General features: G+C 44.9%; 1 protein-coding gene across 1 annotated transcript in view; it reads right to left on the bottom strand.

Annotated features, from left to right (window-relative positions):
- The window catches only part of PTPRS (protein tyrosine phosphatase receptor type S), a 256,467-nt gene extending 238,054 nt beyond the window's left edge, over positions 1–18,413 (bottom strand). Inside the window, 1 exon segment of the mRNA XM_083365216.1 lies at positions 18,402–18,413. The gene's annotated coding sequence lies outside the window, so the exon portion shown is untranslated.
- Between the last annotated feature and the right edge of the window lie 528 nt (positions 18,414–18,941).

The following is an 18,941-nucleotide window of genomic DNA, read 5'->3' as shown; positions in this document are numbered from 1 at the left end:
GAGGAGGAAGGAATGCCTTAACAGACCCCCAGCAATGCCCACCACCCTTGTTTGGTCCTGGCACAAGGCGGCTCTGGCAAGAGACAAAACACGGAAGCCAATCTCCCGGGCCCTGCTTGAACTTGCCAGCGTTCAAACTGGCCCGTTTCCGAATGTCTGGGCGGGTGGGGGAAAGATTCTTGCAGCCTTTTTTGAGAAGCTGCTTGGGGAGAGGCGTGCCTGCGCAGGCGTGCGGGGGAGACGGGAGAGGAAAAACCTAGCCTGGAGGATTAAAAAATGAAAAAAAAAAGCAACAACTTCAGCGTCAAGGAGCAAGTGACAGCGAGCCAGGCAACGTCTTCCGTCAGGAAGCAGGAAGTGTGCAAATCGGAGCCCTTGGGTGATGTGGATCCTTCTTCCCCCTCAAAAGGGGCACAAGATGGCAGAGACAGAGCAGGGCCAGGCGGAGCTCTTTCCTCCCGAGTCCTTCATTTCCTCCTGGACCCAAGCAGCTAGTCCTCGACGTACGACAGTTCATTTACTAAGCGAAATCACGACGGCACTGGAAGAAGTGAGGAAGGAGCGTTCTTCACACTTACGACCGTCACAGCGTCCCCCACGGACACACGATCCAAACCTGGGCGCTTGGCAACTGACAGTTGCAGTGTCCCGGGGTCAGGGGAAACCCCCCTTTTGCGACCTTCTGACAAGCAAAGTCAATGGGGAAGCCAGATTCGCTTAACGACTGTGTTTCTAACTTAACAATCGCTGGGATTCCCTTAACAGCTAGGTGGCAACAAAGGTTGCGAAATGGGGCAAAACCCGTTTAACAACTGCAGCGATTGTCTGTCTCGCTTAGCAACAGAAAGTGTGGTCGTAAACTGCAATTAACAAAGGTACACTGCAAGTATCACTGGAGGCTCTAGGAGCTATTAAGAAGCTTTCCTGCATGCATTCGTTAAGCAACAACTTTAAAGAAAGTACACTTAGTTGCCTGTAGTCGAGGTCGTCCTTGACTTACAACCATTCCTTTACGGACTGTATGAAATTACAACGGTGCTGAAAAAAGCGACTTACGATCTTTCCTCGCGCTTACAACCACCACCGCACCCCCATAGTCACACGATAAAAAAAAAAATTCAGGTGCTTGGCGACTGGCGTTACAGCAACAGTGGGGCCCAAAATTTCTATCCTGAGACAGTTGTTAAGTGAGTTTTTCCTCATTTTCCGACCTGTCTTGCCACAGTTGTTCAGGGAGTCGTGCAGTGGTGAAGTTAGCAACACGGTTGTTAAGCGAATCTGGCTATCCCATTGACTTTGCTTGTCAGAAGGTACACGAGGGGATCACATGACCCTGGGACACTGCGACCGTCGTAAATAGGAGTCTGCTGCCAAGCATCTGAATTTTGATCACGCGACCACGGGGGAGGCTGCAACGGTTGCAAGTGTGAAGAACAGTCATAATTCATTTTTTTACTTCAAACAGTCACTAAACAATGGGTGTAAGGCGGTGACTACTTGTATTTACAATGGTTGCAATGTCCTGGGGTCATGTGATTGCCAACTGTGACTTTCCCAGCAGGCAACACTCCCTGCCAGCTTCCCACAAAGTCAGTGGGGAAGCTGGCAGGAAGTCAATGATCCAACAGTTGTCTAGTTTCAAATATTCTTTAAGACCTGCCATCTGCTTAAGCCTTGACTTTACAAGCCATATATTCCTTCCTTTTTTTCCTCAATTAATTTATCTCCTGCCTTTTTGCACACTAGCTCACAATTTGCAACTTGCCAGCTTTTACTGCTCCTACAAAGAGACTGTTTTGCAACGCAGCCCATGGAGTTCTGCTTCGTTCTCCTTTTTTTCTTTTTCTTTTTCTTTGATTGCCTCAACCAAAATAAAAAAACGATGAAGTCAAAATATATCCAACTCCAAACGACAGGACTATTTTAAAAAAAAGAAATAACTCAGCAAGTAGTCTAAGAACCCCACTCAGAACAGATCAGAGCCTTCAGCCTCACATGCAGCATCTATAAAGCCTATTTATCTTCAAAATGGCTTTCAGCCCTGCATAGATGCGAGGTCTGGCTGAACAGAGAATTTTACGACTAGAAAAGCGCTTTTTAAGGTGTGTTTCCTCTCTTTTTTAATTCCTCTTTTCTCCATCAACAAGCACGACTGGCGTTTCAGAAAAAAAACCTCAGTGCATATGTACATTAGCAAAAACACGCACGCACGCTGAGGGGAACAGAAGCAGCTCTTTGGTTGTTGGGGGGAAAAAAACCACCACAATTATACGCTTTGCTTACACAACGGATGGGACTTGAGAAGGTTTCAAAGCATGAAAAGCACCACCAGTTATTTATTTGTTTTGTCCCTCTCTCTCTCTCTCTTCCCCTGTCATTTTTCGGAAGAGACAAGTAACGGATGTGCATCCAACAAGCAGAAAACATGGACTTTTGATGTGGTCCTCTCTGAACCCACACGCCAAGGAGCTAAGCCTGGCTTCCCTTCAGACAACCTCTCCGCTATGACCCTGGAAATACGTAATGTCTGCTTGGACCTCCAACCTGCACTGTCGATTCAGGTCATAAATGCAACTCAGCTAGCTCGACCCATCCTGGAGATCACACAACCGACACGTTGCAAAGCCGTCGCAACTTTTTTTCCCCTCCCCCAATACATGTTGCCTGGTCTCTTGCAAAATGTTTCACAACATTACAACAGCCTTTAGGGATCCTCACTGGCTACCATTTGAAAGATCCAACCATTAATCTTTTCCTGAAAAGCTTTTCAAAGTGTGGACTTCAACTCCCAGAATTCTAAGCAATGGCCAGAAAGCTGGAGGAAGTCTGGGAACTGAAGTTTGTGTGCTTTGAGACCCTCCTTCAGCTCCCAGAATTCTCAGCAAAGGTCGGCTAGGCTGGGGAATTCTGGGAGTTGAGGTCCACACATTTTGAGGGCCTCAGGAGCAGCCAGACAGGTTGGGAGAATTCTGGGAGTTGAAGTCCATACACTTGAACCTCCTTTAGCTCCCAGAATTCTCAGCAAAGACTGGCTAGGCTGGGGAATTCTGGGAGTTGAAGTCCACACATTTTGAGGGCCTCAGGAGCAGCCAGGCAGGTTGGGAGAATTCTGGGAGTTGAAGTCCATACACTTGAACCTCCTTTAGCTCCCAGAATTCTCAGCAAAGGCTGGCTAGGCTGGGGAATTCTGGGAGTTGAAGTCCACACATTTTGAGGGCCTCAGGAGCAGCCAGGCAGGTTGGGAGAATTCTGGGAGTTGAAGTCCATACACTTGAACCTCCTTCAGCTCTCCCAGAATTCTCAGCAACAACCAGGGAATTCTGTTAATTAAAGTCACCATGTCTTCAAGTTGCCAAGGTTGAGAAACACTGATTAAAATGTCCTTTTTTACCAGTGATTAGAAAGCTACTTAAAAGTGGTTCATGTAAAAAGAAAAATACCAAAGGAAAAACACTTTTATCCTATTTGGGGTAATTTACTAAAGAGCGAAGAGAAACTAAAAAGCCTCTTGTTGCAGGTGAAGAAGGAGAGTGCAAAAGTTGGCTTGAAACCTAACATTAAGAAAACCAAGATCATGGCATCTGGCCCTCTCAATTCCTGGCAAATAGATGGGGAAGAAATGGAGGTAGTGACGGATTTTATTTTCCTGGGCTCCAAGATCACCGCAGACGGGGACTGCAGCCAAGAAATTAAAAGACGCTTGCTCCTGGGGAGGAAAGCCATGGCAAATCTAGACAGCACACTAAAAAGCAGAGACATCACCCTGCCAACAAAAGTGCGTATAGTCAAGGCTATGGTCTTCCCAGTTGCAATGTATGGCGGTGAAAGATGGACCATAAGAAAGGCTGAGCGCCAAAGAATTGAGGCCTCTGAACTATGGTGCTGGAGAAGACTCCTGTGAGTCCCTTGGACTGCAAGGCGATCCAACCGGTCAGTCCTAGAGGAGATCAACCCCGACTGCTCTTTAGAAGGCCAGATCCTGAAGCTAAAACTTAAATCCTTTGGCCACCTAATGAGAAGGAAGGACTCACTGGAGAAGAGCCTCATGCTGGGAAAGGTTAAGGGCAAGAGAAGAAGGGGACGACAGAGAATGAGGTGGCTGGATGGAGTCACTGAAGCAGGAGGCGTGAGCTTAAAGGGACTCCAGAAGATGGTAGAGGACAGGAAGGCCTGGAGGAACGTTGTCCATAGGGTCGCGATGGGTCGGACATGACTTCGCAACTAACAACAACAACCCAAATTTGGAAAGCATTTCTCTAAGCACCAAGCCTCTCCAACTACAGGAATCCTTTAAAAATAATCTGACACATCGTACGTAGGTAGTGCTTGACTTACGACCACAATGGAACCCCAAATTTCCGTTGCTAAGCAAGGTAGCTGTTAAGTGAATTATGCCCCATTTTATGATATTTTTGTCACAGTTGCTAAGCAAATCACCATCGTTGTTAAGTGAAACATGCAGTCCTTAAATGAACCTGGCTCCCCCGTTGCCTTTGCTTGTGAAATGGTTGCAAGAGGTGATCACATGACTCTGGAACATTGCAACCATCTTAATAGGAACCAGTCGCCAAGCTGCCAAATTTTGATCACGTGACCATGGGGGGATGTTGCAACCGTGTGAGAAAACAGATTATAAGTCCCTTTTTCCAGTGCCGTTGTAACTTGGAACAGTCACCAAAACGATGGCTGTAAGTCGAGGACAACCCATACAATCCGGTGCAACCCCATTCACACACCCCAAACTCTACAGTTGATTTGTTTTATTAAACTGGTTGGCTCATCACCTCCCTGCTGCCAGAACAAATGTTTTTTCCTCCAAAAATCAGGGAGTAAAGCTTGCCAAGATTTAGCTCAACTCAATTAAAACAGCAATTTTAGCCTCTGAGTTTTGCTTTGTGTCACGGAAGGGCTAAGGAGGAGCTAAATTATAGTTTACCAGGCAAAGTCAGGAAAGAGGCTGATGTAATAAATTGCTGGGGGTTATTTAGGAATAATCATTGTGACTCCTTCTGTGCCTGGCTTCCTTTTTTTTGCTCCAAATTATATTATCTCTATCATTCCCCAATCTTTTTCTTTTGTCAGATAGAAGAAAAACCTCCAACAGCAGCAGTTTTTTGAAGCTAATTTTCAGCAGGATGCTTTGGACTTGGCCCAGAAAGTATATGAGTCTATGGTTAAAGGGCACCCTTGGTCCACAAAATCTCTCTTTCAGCTTAAAAACCTATCATTTTCAGTAAGGGCCCTGAAAATCAAATTGCTGCTTTAAACGTCAGCAAGAAAATTTGCAGGGGAGAATACAGGGTTGGTCTCAGCATTGGATGGGTTCCTACTGTATGTATGTGTGTGTGTGTGTGTGTGTGTGTGTGTGTGTGTGTGTGTGTGTATAAACCCCTCCAAACCACACAATAAGCAAACTGACACCCACTATAAAAACATGGCACCACCACAAACACGAAGCCGAACAAAAGCAGCACAACTCACCAGCCCAGGTCTGGGGCTGGCAGCTGAGACCAGCCCATCCACTCAAAACACACCCCTACCCAATCAGAACACACCCACCATTCAAAACACACTCCCACCCAATCAGAACACACCCAATCTCCCACCCAATCAGAGCACACCTCCACCCACAGAACACACCCCCTCTGGCAGTTTAAAAAAGAGGAACAAACAGCCACTACCACATGCTTCTCCCAGAAGAAGGAAGCTGAAGCCACCAGCCTGAGGATGACGGATGGGATTCCGTCGAAACGTTGCTCCTACACCTTCAATTCTACGCGGGAAAAAACCCGAATGACCTGCGTGGACTTCAACTCCCAGAATTAAAGGCTGCATGCTTTAATGATGGGTGGATTTTAACTCCTGGAATGCCTCAATTAGTACATTCTAGGATGGACATCCTTTAATACTAGTGGTCTAACAACCCTATCAAGGAACCATCAAGAAGACTCCCACCAACACTGACAGAGCAAGCCACCATATAAAGAGACAGCCAACCCAATTATTCCCTTCCAGCACTGATATAATTATCTATTTGGGTACTGAAATGTATGCAAGACAACCAAAAAGCTTAGAAGAGTACTAAAGACCCCACAGTCCAACCCTGAGCTACAAATATTGCCTTCTATCGGCATCTGAGCAATTTTATTTAAAGTTTTGCTTGGATCCCTAGGGCCAGCAACCGTTTTCAGCGAGGGCAATCAGGATAATAAATCCCAAATGAAATAAGGCAAGGCAAGCTGAGCGGAATTAAAAATGCAATTGTTATCAGGCGGATAGATGAAACAAACGACAAATACACACACACACACAAACAAGCGTTTATCAACCTGGAGAAATTTAACCATTCTCAACCTGGAGAATGGCTCTGTACATTTGCCTAATAAATAAATAAGAAGTATGATGTTATCCTGACTTCTTCTTCCCAACCAGTCCTCGTTCAATGACTGGTTGCTTAGCAACCATTCGAAGTTACAATGCTCTCCCAAAATGGTGTTTTCAGTCTGGTTCCAGAGATCTTACCGCCACAAAGGCAAACAAATAAACAAACAAACACACAAACACCTTCATTGTGGACAGCTTGGCAACCAGGCTTGCATTTTACAACCTTTTCCGGCATTCCACATTCACATGACCATGATTTTCAGTGTTCCCCGCCCCCCTCCCCCGATATTCAGTGCTTATTTTCGGTTTGTTGCCCCTTTGGATAAAATGGATTCATTTAATGACCCAGATGTTTGCTTAACAACCGGGTGTTGGTTTAACAACTCCTGCAAACAAGGTCATTAACGACCGCCATGACTTATAACCACTTGCAATATCCTGTGACTGCAATTTATGTTGCGTTTTGCCAGAAACCAGTGGTTACTTCCAGTTTGTTTGGGGTTTTTTTGGGGGGGGGAATGCCCATTGAGGACAACAGGTTTGCTTAATGACCGTGGATTCACTATTGACAGTGGTGGTTCACTTAATGACCATTGCAAAAATGTAAAATCGGGTCGGTCATGCGATGAACCACTTAATGACTATCACAATTTATGACCGTAATTCCGGGCACAAATCAAGGGCTAGCTCTAATTTCTTTTCCAAGCACAATAGCAAGTTCTGTGATTATAATCTTTCCTCAAAGGGTTACAAAGAAGGAGGTGTCGATTTATTCTCTACAATGGCCAAAGACAGGAAAATAGTCAGTGGTTGGAAGTTGTGCAGAGGGAGATTTAACCTTGAAACGTATCGAGATCGAGATATAGATATATAGATATATTGTCAAGGAATTGGGCAGCAACTGTCCAGATGAAGTCGGGGACACTGAGACCAAAGTTGTAGCTTTATATAAATATATTTAACATTTAAATTTACATTTTTATCATCATCCAGAAAGGAAGAACACAAGATAGTCAGGCACATACAGTAGGAATATCCTGAGGTAAATCAAACAGTATACAGAACACCCAGAGGAAAAAAGGCGGGAAAAAAGGGAAACGCCCCCTTCATACCCACAGTAGATTGCCACATGCATGAGTCAGCACTCTGTAATTCAGGGGTCTTCAAACTTGGCCCTTTTATGACTTGTGGACTTCAACTCCCAGAATTCCTCAGCCAGCTGGCTGAGGAATTCTGGGAGTTGAAGTCCACATGTCATAAAAGGGCTAAGTTTAAAGATCCCTGCTCTAATTAATCAACTACAAGTGTACAACTATTGTACATTTTACTATTTTACCTGTTAAATTTAATATCCTAACATACACACACAAGTGCACATATATAAAATTTTTTACTAAGAATTTTGATTATAACACTAAAATCTAATACAAACTAAAGTCAAAGGGAGAGAAGGGACAAAAAATAAAAACGTTCCAGAAAAAAGTAAGAAACGAGCAAAAAAACCAGAAGAAAAAGAAATAAAGAGAAAGTAAATATATGAAGTGACTTCCAACCTTCATCATAAGTATAAATAAATTTAGTAACTCTTCACCCTCTTTAAAGTTACAAACATTTATCTCTTCTTCTTCCCATGTCATCTATATCTGTAGGAAAATCCATCAAACGGTATCTTTTTAGTCCTGGTGTTAGCAGAAAGTCCATAAAAGGTAGCCAGAAGTAACAACATATTTTAACATTGATCAGATAAACCAAGTTTGTATTCCTTTCTTTTCCTTCTAAAAACCTTAAACTCATTCAAATATTGTCCTAAGATGTCTCCTTTTTTGTCCCACAGCACAGCCTTTTTTGTAAATCCAGTAGGGAAAAAATGATCTTGATTTTATCATTTGTATTTCCTTTTAAAATGTTAAAACCTCTGCCAATTTCTTCTGCAGATCCAGTGAAACATCCTTTTCTAAATCATTATCTTATCCTGTCAGTTGTAAATCCACTTTAATACTATCTCTAACTTGTCAGATAAAATTTGTTCTGCATCTGACATTTCTTCAATAACATCTTTGGGGCGCAGTTTATTCACAAAAACAGACATGATTGCTAGCATGGCCAGTATGATAATTGCTATTATTTTCTGATTCCTTTCTTCCAAAGTCTCCTTTTTCACACTTAAGACCATTTTTCACACTTATGATCACTGCAGCATCCATGGCAGACAGCGAAGTGAGCCCCATTCTATGACCTTTCTTGCCACGGTCTCTAAGCGAATGGCTGCAGTTTTTAAGTTAGTAACATGGTTGTTAAGTGAATCTGACTTCCCCATTGACTTTGCTTGTCAGATGGCCGCACAAAGTGATCACAGGACCCTGGGACACTGCAACCGTCATAAATAAGAGTCATTTGCCAAGCATGCAAATGTTGACCATGGGGATGCAGTCATAAGTCACTTTTTTCTGTGCCGCTGTAACTTTGATCACTAAATGGATGGTTATAAGTCGAGGGCACCCTGTATAAAAGGACCCCAAACTCAACCAGAGGAACACTGTTAGTTTCAAGCTTTGAGTTCGAGTCAAACACACCCTTCGGCGAGGAAGCGCCTGCTAGATCTCGGCTTTCATCTTCCCAGCTTGCAGCTGGCTTCCCTGCCAATTAATCAACTCTCAGGTTTGAGTTGATTAATCTACACTCAGACCTTATTGTCTCACTAGATTGAAAAGAGACCAACAAAAGATGCAGGCCATTAGCCCACGGAGTGTGTGTGTGTGTGTGTGTGTGTGTGTGTGTGTGTGTCTGTGGGGGGGTGGGGAGGAATGAGAAATGGAGACAGATTTTGCGCCCCAAATCAATTTCCACCCAATTCCCCCAGGTCCTTCTTCTGTCCACACCTTGAGCCCCCCAGCTCTGCAACATGGACTGCTTATCGCTGCTGCACAGCCCCAAACAAATTGGAGTGTGTGTGTGTGTGTGTGTGTGTGCAGATTTGATTTTGTGCTCCCCCCCTTCTTAATTATCACCTCCTTCTGTTGCTGCCCCTCTGCAAAATGATTTATTAATCAGGGTTGGCTTTGGGCTGCCTGCCTCTATTTTCTCGATCTGGGGGAAGAGATAAAGACCCTGACTTGGGTGGGGAGGGGAAAAAGAGAGTCAGAGAGATTAAATTTGCGGGTGGGGGGGTGGGGAGGAAACAGCATTGACTTCAATTGCCTCCTCTGCATTTCTCTCTCTTCTCTCTCTCTTTTTTCCCCCTCCCTCCTCCCCCTGCCTTCAGGATTTACCAGCCGTTTCCAGTGCTGCTAATTCAATAACCCACTCTATAATTATTCCATAATAAACTACTATTATCCGAACATTCGCTCAACAGCTGTGATTGCCTCCCGGCATAGGAAACCGGGCTTTCCAGGGGGTGGTGGAAGTGGGGCAGCCTCGGGGAGGGGGCTCCACGTCATTCAGCCCCTCCTCCACTGAGGATTTGGCAGGAGTGAGCAAGGAGGCAACCCCCTTTTCTCTCTCTCTCTCTCTCTTTCTCTCTCCTTTACTCTCTCTCTCTCTATTTCTCTTTCCCTGTCGCTCTCTTTCTCTCCTTCGCTCTCTCTTTCTCTCTCTCAATTTCTCTCTTTACCTCTCTTTTTCTCGCTCCTTTACTCTCTCTCAATTTCTCTCTTTCCCTGTCGCTCTCTCTCCTCCTCTCTCTCTCTCCTTCACTCTCTCAATTTCTCTCTTCCCCTGTTGTGCTCTTTTTCTCTCTCTTTCTCTCTCTCCTTCTCTCTCTTTCTCTCTCTTTACCTCTTTTTCTCTCCTTTACTCTCTCTCTCAATTTCTCTCTCCCTTTCCCTGTCGCTCTCTTTCTCTCTCCTTCACTCTCTCTCTTTTTCTCTCCCTCCTTCACTCTCTCTCTCTCTCAATTCCTCTCTCTTTCTCTCTCTGTGTGTATGCACAGTCTATAATATCGACTGATCTTGCACACTGGGAAACCAAAACTTGACTAACTGTTTTGAGTGAATACAGGTAGCCCTTGACTTACAACCTTTCATTGAGTGACTGCTTTCTTGCCACAGTTGTTTAAGCGAGTCACTGCAGCGGTTAAGTAACAAGGTTGTTAAGTGAATCTGGCTTCCCCCATTGGCTTTGCTGGTCAAAAGGTGGCAAAAGGGGATCACATGACCCTGGGACACTGCGACCGTCATAAATATGAACCAAGCATCCAAATTCTGAACATGTGACCCTGGCGATACTGCAAGGGTCGCAAGTGTGAAAAACGGTCACGGGTCCCTTTTTTCAGTGACGTTGTAACTTTGAACAGTCACTACATGAATTGTTGTTAAGTCAAAGGCTACCTGCAATTATTTTTTTCCCCATTTTTGTTCAAGGTAGCGGCGATGTCTGTGTGTATAAATAAATATCAAAAAACGCTTGACTTAACAGACCTCAGCTTAGTGGAGTTCAGAGGTAATAAAGTTTAACCGTACGTATATAATTAAAAAAAAAAGAAAGCTATTAGGTGATTGTGAGTTCTAGGCCTTCTGTACACATGAAAACAAATAAATTTTGTAAGTAAGTAAGTAAGTAAAGAAAGAAAGAAGAGAAAAAGGAGAAGAGAGGAAGGAAGGAAGGAAGGAAGGAAGGAAGGAAGGAAGGAAGGAAGGAAGGAAGGAAAGAAGGAAAGAAAGAAAGAAAGAAAGAAAGAAAGAAAGAAAGAAAGAAAGAAAGAAAGAAAGAAAGAAAGAAAGAAAGAAAGGCAGGCAAGCCTTAGTATAGAAGAGTTGCTGGGGATTTAGCCAAGAGGGCTGGACTCCAGGGAACGATGACCGGGCCACCAGCTCTTCCTCCATCTTTTCCAAAATCTCTGTAAAAAGCCAGGCTTGGTTTGATGAATCACATCCTTAGAACAAGTATACACACCTAAGTAAAAGTCCTTTGCAAATGCACAGGCATTTTCTTTTTTCAAGAGAAAGGTTTTGGGAGAGGCAGGGAAACGGGGACAGAAAATTAATTCCATCTCTTGATTTTTTTGCTAGCTCCAAAGTTCTCCGACTTACCTTCCAAGCTGCTAAAAATTCTCTCCTTCCCAGCCTGGAGTAGGGGGTCGGGATCCCCTCCAAGCTCCCTCAATTCAGAGCCCTTGAACCCGTTTTCCAGTGCTCCATGAAAGCGTGTCAAATCTCACCAGGCGCATGGCTGGGAACAGCCAGACGCCGGCAAATCTCAACCTGCCCCGAACTGAGAAAAAGGTTGGCTAGGAGTTGAAACTGCCAACAAAATGTGCCCGCCGGCGATTGCAAAATATAGGTGAAAAAAAAGGAGAAGGAAAAAAGGGCCCTTGAGCTCTCTTAATGACTTACACACACACACACACACACACACACACACACACACACACACAGAATAACATAAAGCACCTGTTAGCTGGATGACCACTGGACGCCTGACAATTTAAGAGCGGATATTGCAGGAAAAAAGCCATTGTTGAAGGACTATTTCGGAAGCCAAACATGGCTGGAGAATATAGGTACTCCTTGACTTATGACCACAGTTTAGCCCAACATTTCTGTCGCTAACTGAGACGGTTGTTAATTTTGTCCCGTTTTATGACCTCCCTGGCCTCAGTTAAGTGAATCACTGCAGTTGATAAAATTAGTAACCCAGTGGTTAAGTACATCTGCCTTCCCCATTGACTTTGCTTGTCAGAAGGTCACAAAAGAGAATCACGCGACCTTGGGACACAGCAGTGGTCATAAATATGAATCGGTTGCCAAGCATCTGAACCATAGGATCGTGAGGATGCTGGAAAGGTGGTAACTGTGAAAATTGATCATGTAACTTTGAATGGTCGCTAAACGAACTGCTCTAAGTTGAGGACTACCTGTATATTATTGATGAGCGAGTTTCCAAAGCTCTTGCTTTGATTAGCAAAGCAAAAATAAAATACAACACAATAAGCCGCACTCGGAGAAGTAGGAAACAGCGCTAGATACACTACACGACTTACGGTCACAACTGAGCCCAACATTTCTGTTGCTAAGCGACACAGCTAAGTGAGTTCTGCCCCATTTTGGCGACCTTTCTTGCCACAGTGGCTAAGTGAATCGCTGCAGTTGTTAATGAGTCACATGGTCGTTAAATGAATCTGGCTTCCTCACTGACTTCGCTTGTCAGGAGGTGGCAAAAGGGGGTCACGTGACCCTCTGGGACGCTGCAACTGTCATAAATACGAGTCAGTTGCCAAGCGTCTGAATTCTGATTACATGGCCACAGGCATGCTTTGACGGTCATATGTGTGAAAAGCAGTTGTGGCTTTTTTTTAGTGCCGTCATAATTTTAAACGGCCACTAAAGAAATGGTTGTAAGGTGAGGACTACCTACATCAGGGAAGAAAGACTATCCAAATCAAGGGACGATCAAGGAATAAACCCACCCCAATGAAGCATTTAACAATGATTCAAAGTTACGAGACTAGACAGTCATCTGTCTGACATGGCATAGGTTCTCCTGCTCGAGCAGAGGGCTGGACTAGAAGACCTCCAAGGTCCCTTCTAACTCTATTCTATTCTATTCTATTCTATTCTATTCTATTCTATTCTATTCTATTCTATTCTATTCTATTCTCATTCCATTCTCATTCCATTCTATTCCTTCCATTCTATATTCTATTCTATTCTATTCCGTTCCATTCCATGATCTTGCACTGTGATCACATGATTACTTGGCAACTGGCTCGCTTTTATGAGCATCAAGTTGCAGTGTCCTGCAGTCACACAACTGCAAGTTGCAAACTTTCTGGCGAAAAAAGTCCATTAGGGAAGCTGGATTCACTTAACGACCACAGGGCTTAGTTAACAATACAGTCATTCACTTTACGACTATGGTAAAAATGGCCATAAAATCTGGGATGGCCATACAATGACTGGGCTTAGGCTTAGGACCACACACACACCGACCCACGACTGAAATTTCAATCTCAATTGTGGTTGTAAGATGAGGACTACCTCTATATAAGCCACAGGCAAACTGTACTCCTCCTTGCCCTGATGACGTTGCCAAGCCTGGTAACAATGGGAAAATGGCCCAGCTGAGAGAACTGCGATAACCCATAGTTCAAGGAAAGCCAGCTGGGTGACTTTGGGCCAATCACCAGGAGACAGTGAATTCTAGTCCCATCTTAGGGGGGGGGGAAACAGCTGGGTGACTTTGGGCCAATCACCAGGAGACAGTGAATTCTAGTCCCACCTTAGGGGGGAAAACACAGCTGGGTAACTTTGGGCCAATCACCAGGAGACAGTGAATTCTAGTCCCACCTTAGGGGGGGGGAAACAGCTGGGTGACTTTGGGCCAATCACCAGGACAGTGAATTCTAGTCCCACCTTAGGGGGGAAAAACAGCTGGGTGACTTTGGGCCAATCACCGGGAGACAGTGAATTCTAGTCCCACCTTAGGGGGGAAAACACAGCTGGGTAACTTTGGGCCAATCACCAGGAGACAGTGAATTCTAGTCCCACCTTAGGGGGGGGGAAACAGCTGGGTGACTTTGGGCCAATCACCAGGACAGTGAATTCTAGTCCCACCTTAGGGGGGAAAAACAGCTGGGTGACTTTGGGCCAATCACCGGGAGACAGTGAATTCTAGTCCCACCTTAGGGGGGAAAACACAGCTGGGTGACTTTGGGCCAATCACCAGGACAGTGAATTCTAGTCCCACCTTAGGGGGGAAAAAACAGCTGGGTGACTTTGGGCCAATCACCAGGAGACAGTGAATTCTAGTCCCACCTTAGGGGGGGGGAAACAGCTGGGTGACTTTGGGCCAATCACCAGGACAGTGAATTCTAGTCCCACCTTAGGGGGGAAAAACAGCTGGGTGACTTTGGGCCAATCACCGGGAGACAGTGAATTCTAGTCCCACCTTAGGGGGGAAAACACAGCTGGGTGACTTTGGGCCAATCACCAGGACAGTGAATTCTAGTCCCACCTTAGGGGGGGAAAAACAGCTGGGTGACTTTGGGCCAATCACCAGGAGACAGTGAATTCTAGTCCCACCTTAGGGGGGGAAAACAGCTGGGTGACTTTGGGCCAATCACCAGGAGACAGTGAATTCTAGTCCCACCTTAGGGGGGGAAAACAGCTGGGTGACTTTGGGCCAATCACCAGGAGACAGTGAATTCTAGTCCCACCTTAGGGGGGAAAACACAGCTGGGTAACTTTGGGCCAATCACCAGGAGACAGTGAATTCTAGTCCCACCTTAGGGGGGGGAAAACAGCTGGGTGACTTTGGGCCAATCACCAGGACAGTGAATTCTAGTCCCACCTTAGGGGGGAAAAACAGCTGGGTGACTTTGGGCCAATCACCGGGAGACAGTGAATTCTAGTCCCACCTTAGGGGGGGAAAAACAGCTGGGTGACTTTGGGCCAATCACCAGGAGACAGTGAATTCTAGTCCCACCTTAGGGGGGGAAAACAGCTGGGTGACTTTGGGCCAATCACCAGGACAGTGAATTCTAGTCCCACCTTAGAGGGGGGAAAACAGCTGAGTGACTTTGGGCCAATCACCAGGAGACAGTGAATTCTAGTCCCGCCTTAGGCAGGAAAGCCAACAGAGTCATTCTGGGTCAATTCCTCACAACCTACCTCACAGGGTTGTTATTTGGGGGGAAAGAGGAGGAGGAAGGAGTATTAGCTATGTTCGCCACCTTGAGTTATAATTTGTAAACATAATAAAGGCAGGATACAAATAAATAAATACACGAACATTTCAAATTGCCTCTCTTCCAATACCCTCCATCCTCCCCTAATTTTGGAAGGACATGTTGACTTTTTGCCTCCCATGATTCCCTGCGGCCTCACAAAGTCTCCTTCCCAATTCCAGATTTGGCACACATTCAGAGCGAAATAAATCAAAGCAGATATACAACTCCTAGCCTGAGGCACTGATCGCCTATGGAATTGATACCTACCCATTTCATTACACAACACGCAAGCAACTGTCAAGGCAACAAAAACAACAACAGCAACAACAAAACCTGTGGGGGTCCGGAAACCCACCCCTCTCCCTTAAAAGCGGGCATCTTGCCGCCAAGCCCAAATCAGACACATCCCACAAGGCAAACGCGAATACACGTGGTCCTCGACTTATGGCCACAACTGAGCCCAACGTATCTGCCGCTAAGCGAGACAGTCGTTAAGTGAGTTTCAGCCCCATTTTACGACCCCTCCTGCCAGCGTGGTTAAGTGAACCGCTGCAGTTGTTACGTTGGCAACACGGTTGTTAAGCAAATCTGACTTTGCTTGTCAGACGGTCGCAAAAGAGGATTGCGTTACCCCGGGACACGGCAACCGTCATAAACATAAGGCCGTTGCTAAGTGGCCAAATTTTGATCAGGTGGCCATAGGGATGCTGCAACAGTTGTAAGTGTGAAAAATGGTCATGTGTCACTCTTTTTCAGTGCCGTTGCAACTTTGAACGGTCATTAAATGAACTGTATCTACCTGTTTCTTTTAAATTGTTTTAGAATTTTAGAATTGCAAGTCACCCAGAGTCCATGGGTCCACGTTGGGCAGCTAGAGAAATAATGAATGAATGAATGAATGAATGAATGAATGAATGAATGAATTCCTGCAGACCGGATGGAGGTTTTCTTTTGGAAAAAAACTCCCGGAAAGCCCCCTTGCTTCAGAGAAATTCATCACCCTCTCCATGCAAACACCAAGGGGCCCCTAACTAGATTAAATTTCCTCCTCCAATTTATTTTAAGAAGACATTCTTGGAATTGCATCCCCTGCATTTTATTTAACCCTTCGTGGCAAGCCCTCCCACTCTCCCAAACAAATGGGTATCCGGATTGGATGGGTCAGGAAAAAGGCTGGGTCACCTGCATTAGATAGGACTTATCGATCAGCCAATAATTCTTCCTCTGGATTTGTTTTGTCCTGTAAAAACATGCCGTACCAATTTAGAACTGTTAAATCAAGTGTCAAAATCTCCTGGGCTGCCAGAGGGCAGCAAAGAGGAGGGGTGGTGGTTTGCGTCTCTCTGCTGCCCCTTGTGGCCACTTGGAAGATGACAACCCAGGCATATAACATTTTAAAATTGATTGACTGGATTTATTACATTTTTACGCTGCCCATCTTCCTGTATAAGGCGACTCTGGGTGATGTATAGGTAGTCCTCAGCTTATGGCCACAATTAGGAGCAGAATTTCTATTGAAAAGCAAGACGGTTGATTTTTCCAGCCTTTTTTTTGCCACAGTTGTCAGAGGGATCACTGCTGTTGTTAAATGAATTGTGCAGTCGTTAAGCAAATCCAGCTTCCCTCACTGAGTTTGCTTGCTGGAGGCCGGCTGGGAAGAGCACAAATGGCCACCACAGGACCCCAGGACAGCGCAACTGTCATAAGTTCATGTCAGTTCCCATGAGCTGAATTTTGACCAGATGACCAGAAGGATATTGCAACTGTCCTTAATTGTGCCAACTGGTCCCATGTGCCGTTTTCAGTGTGACTGCACACACAGTTGTAAGTTGGGAACTACTTGTAATTCAATGCAGGTAGTCCTCAACTTATGACCAAAATTGAGCCCAACATTGATGCTGTTCACAGTGAGAAATTTGTCAAATGAATTTTATTACTTTTCTTGCCACATTTGCTAAGCGAACCCCTGCAGTTGTTAAATGAGCAACATGGTTGTTAAGTGAATCTGGCTTCCCCCATGGACTTGGCTGGCCTCAAAAGGAGATCACGTGATCCTGGGACACTGCAACCGTCATAAATGTGAGTCGGTTGTCAAGCCTCCGAATGTAATTCACGCGAGTATGGGGAGGCTACAACGGTCGAAAGGGCGAAAAATGGGAACCCTATTGCTGGACCCATCAATTTTGGTGGAAGCTTCTACCCGTAAAAGGGAGTCCTTGACTTATGACCACTGTTGGAAACCAGAATTTCCATTGCTAAGCAACACAGATATTAAGTTGAGTCGCACCCGACTTTGCAACCTTTCTTGCCATGGGGAAGTGAATCACTGCAGTTGTTCAATGAAACAAGCAGTCATTAAGTGAATCCAGCTCCCCCTCACTGACTTGGCGCGTTGGAAGCTACCCACGCTGGCTAGGGGATGCTGGGAGTTGAAGTCCACCCCTCTTAAAGTGACCAAACTCGAGAAACCCTGCAAGTTTAGGACAAGTTGTGTGAAAACGCCATCATGTCTGCAACCCTCCCTGCTGTTTACCACACAACACAAAGGTGGAAATGATGAAAAAGGACTCTGCAGCAGGTAAATTATTCTAGTATACGTTTCGAATATTCATTATACGTTTATATGTGAATTAAGTTGGATTGCTGTGAACTTTGATTCTGACATCCTTGCTATCCACAATGAATTTTGTTTAGCGAAAAATGGTCATAAGTCGCTTTTTCCACTGCCGTTGTAACTTTGAGCAGTCACTAAATGAACTTTTATAAGTCAAGGACTACCTGTAGAAGGTTTTCAGATCCAAGGGTTGCCCTGATAGTTCGCAAAAAGCAGCTGTTTCTTTTTTGGCTGCCGTTCAAAAGGACTCCAAGTCCCATCCCTTTCATCTCAAAGGTTTAAACCAGGCCTGGTAGATAAAACAAAGGAGGACATTGATGTGGGATTCGGATTTATACACACACATCTGGACAACAGCAGGCTGGGCAAATGCTAATTAAAGGTGCTTTCCCCGCATACGTATAATTACCGTCCAGATTTAGTTGCGTATGTAATCTATGATTTTATGGAGAGTGGTAGATTAAATCTCTGCCTGCGGGCGTCAGAAATAAAGCTGAACCACAAAGGATTATGTCAGAATGAGCAGCAGAGAAATGCAAGAAGAAGAAAAAAAGCTTTCTTTATTTGACTCTTAAGCTTTCTATGGAAATTTTTAATTCTTTCTGGCTAGGATAGATAGCAGCGTTGGCCTCCTCTAGAGGTAAGTCCTCGACGTACGACCACAGTTGAGACACAACATTTATTTCTGTGGCTAAGGGAGACAGATGTTACGTGAATTTGGCCCCATTTTGTGACCTTTCTTCCTTGCCACAGTTGTTTTAAGTCAGGGGTCTTCAAACTCGGCCCTTTTATGTCTTATGGACTTCAACTCCCAGAATTCCTCAGCCAGACACGCTGGCTGAGGAATTCTGGGAGTTGAAGTCCATAAGACATAAAAGGGCCGAGTTTGAAAACCCCTGTTTTAAGTGAATCACTGCAGTACTTAAGTCAGTAACACGGTTCTGAAGTCTACCTGGCTTCCCCAATTGCCTTTGCTTGTCGGAAGGCTGCAAAAGGGGATCCTGTGACCCCGGGACACTGCAACCGTCATAAATATGAGTCAGTTGCCAAGTGTCTGAATTTTGCTCACGTGACTACGATGGGGATGCTGCGACAGTCATAAGCGTGAAAAAGGTTCATAAGTACTTTGGCTTAAGTTACAGTGCTGCTGTAACATCAAATGATCACTAAACAGACTCTTGTAAGTCAAAGACTACCTAATTTACAACAGTGACTGTTCAAAGTTACAACAGCACTAAAAAAGCTACTTATGATCATGTTTCACACTTACGACCG

Source organism: Vipera ursinii (genome assembly GCF_947247035.1).
Source record: "Vipera ursinii genome assembly, chromosome: 1".
Lineage (NCBI taxonomy): Eukaryota > Metazoa > Chordata > Lepidosauria > Squamata > Viperidae > Vipera > Vipera ursinii.
Note: the sequence above shows the minus strand (reverse complement) of the source record. Positions and strands in the feature narration are given on the sequence as shown.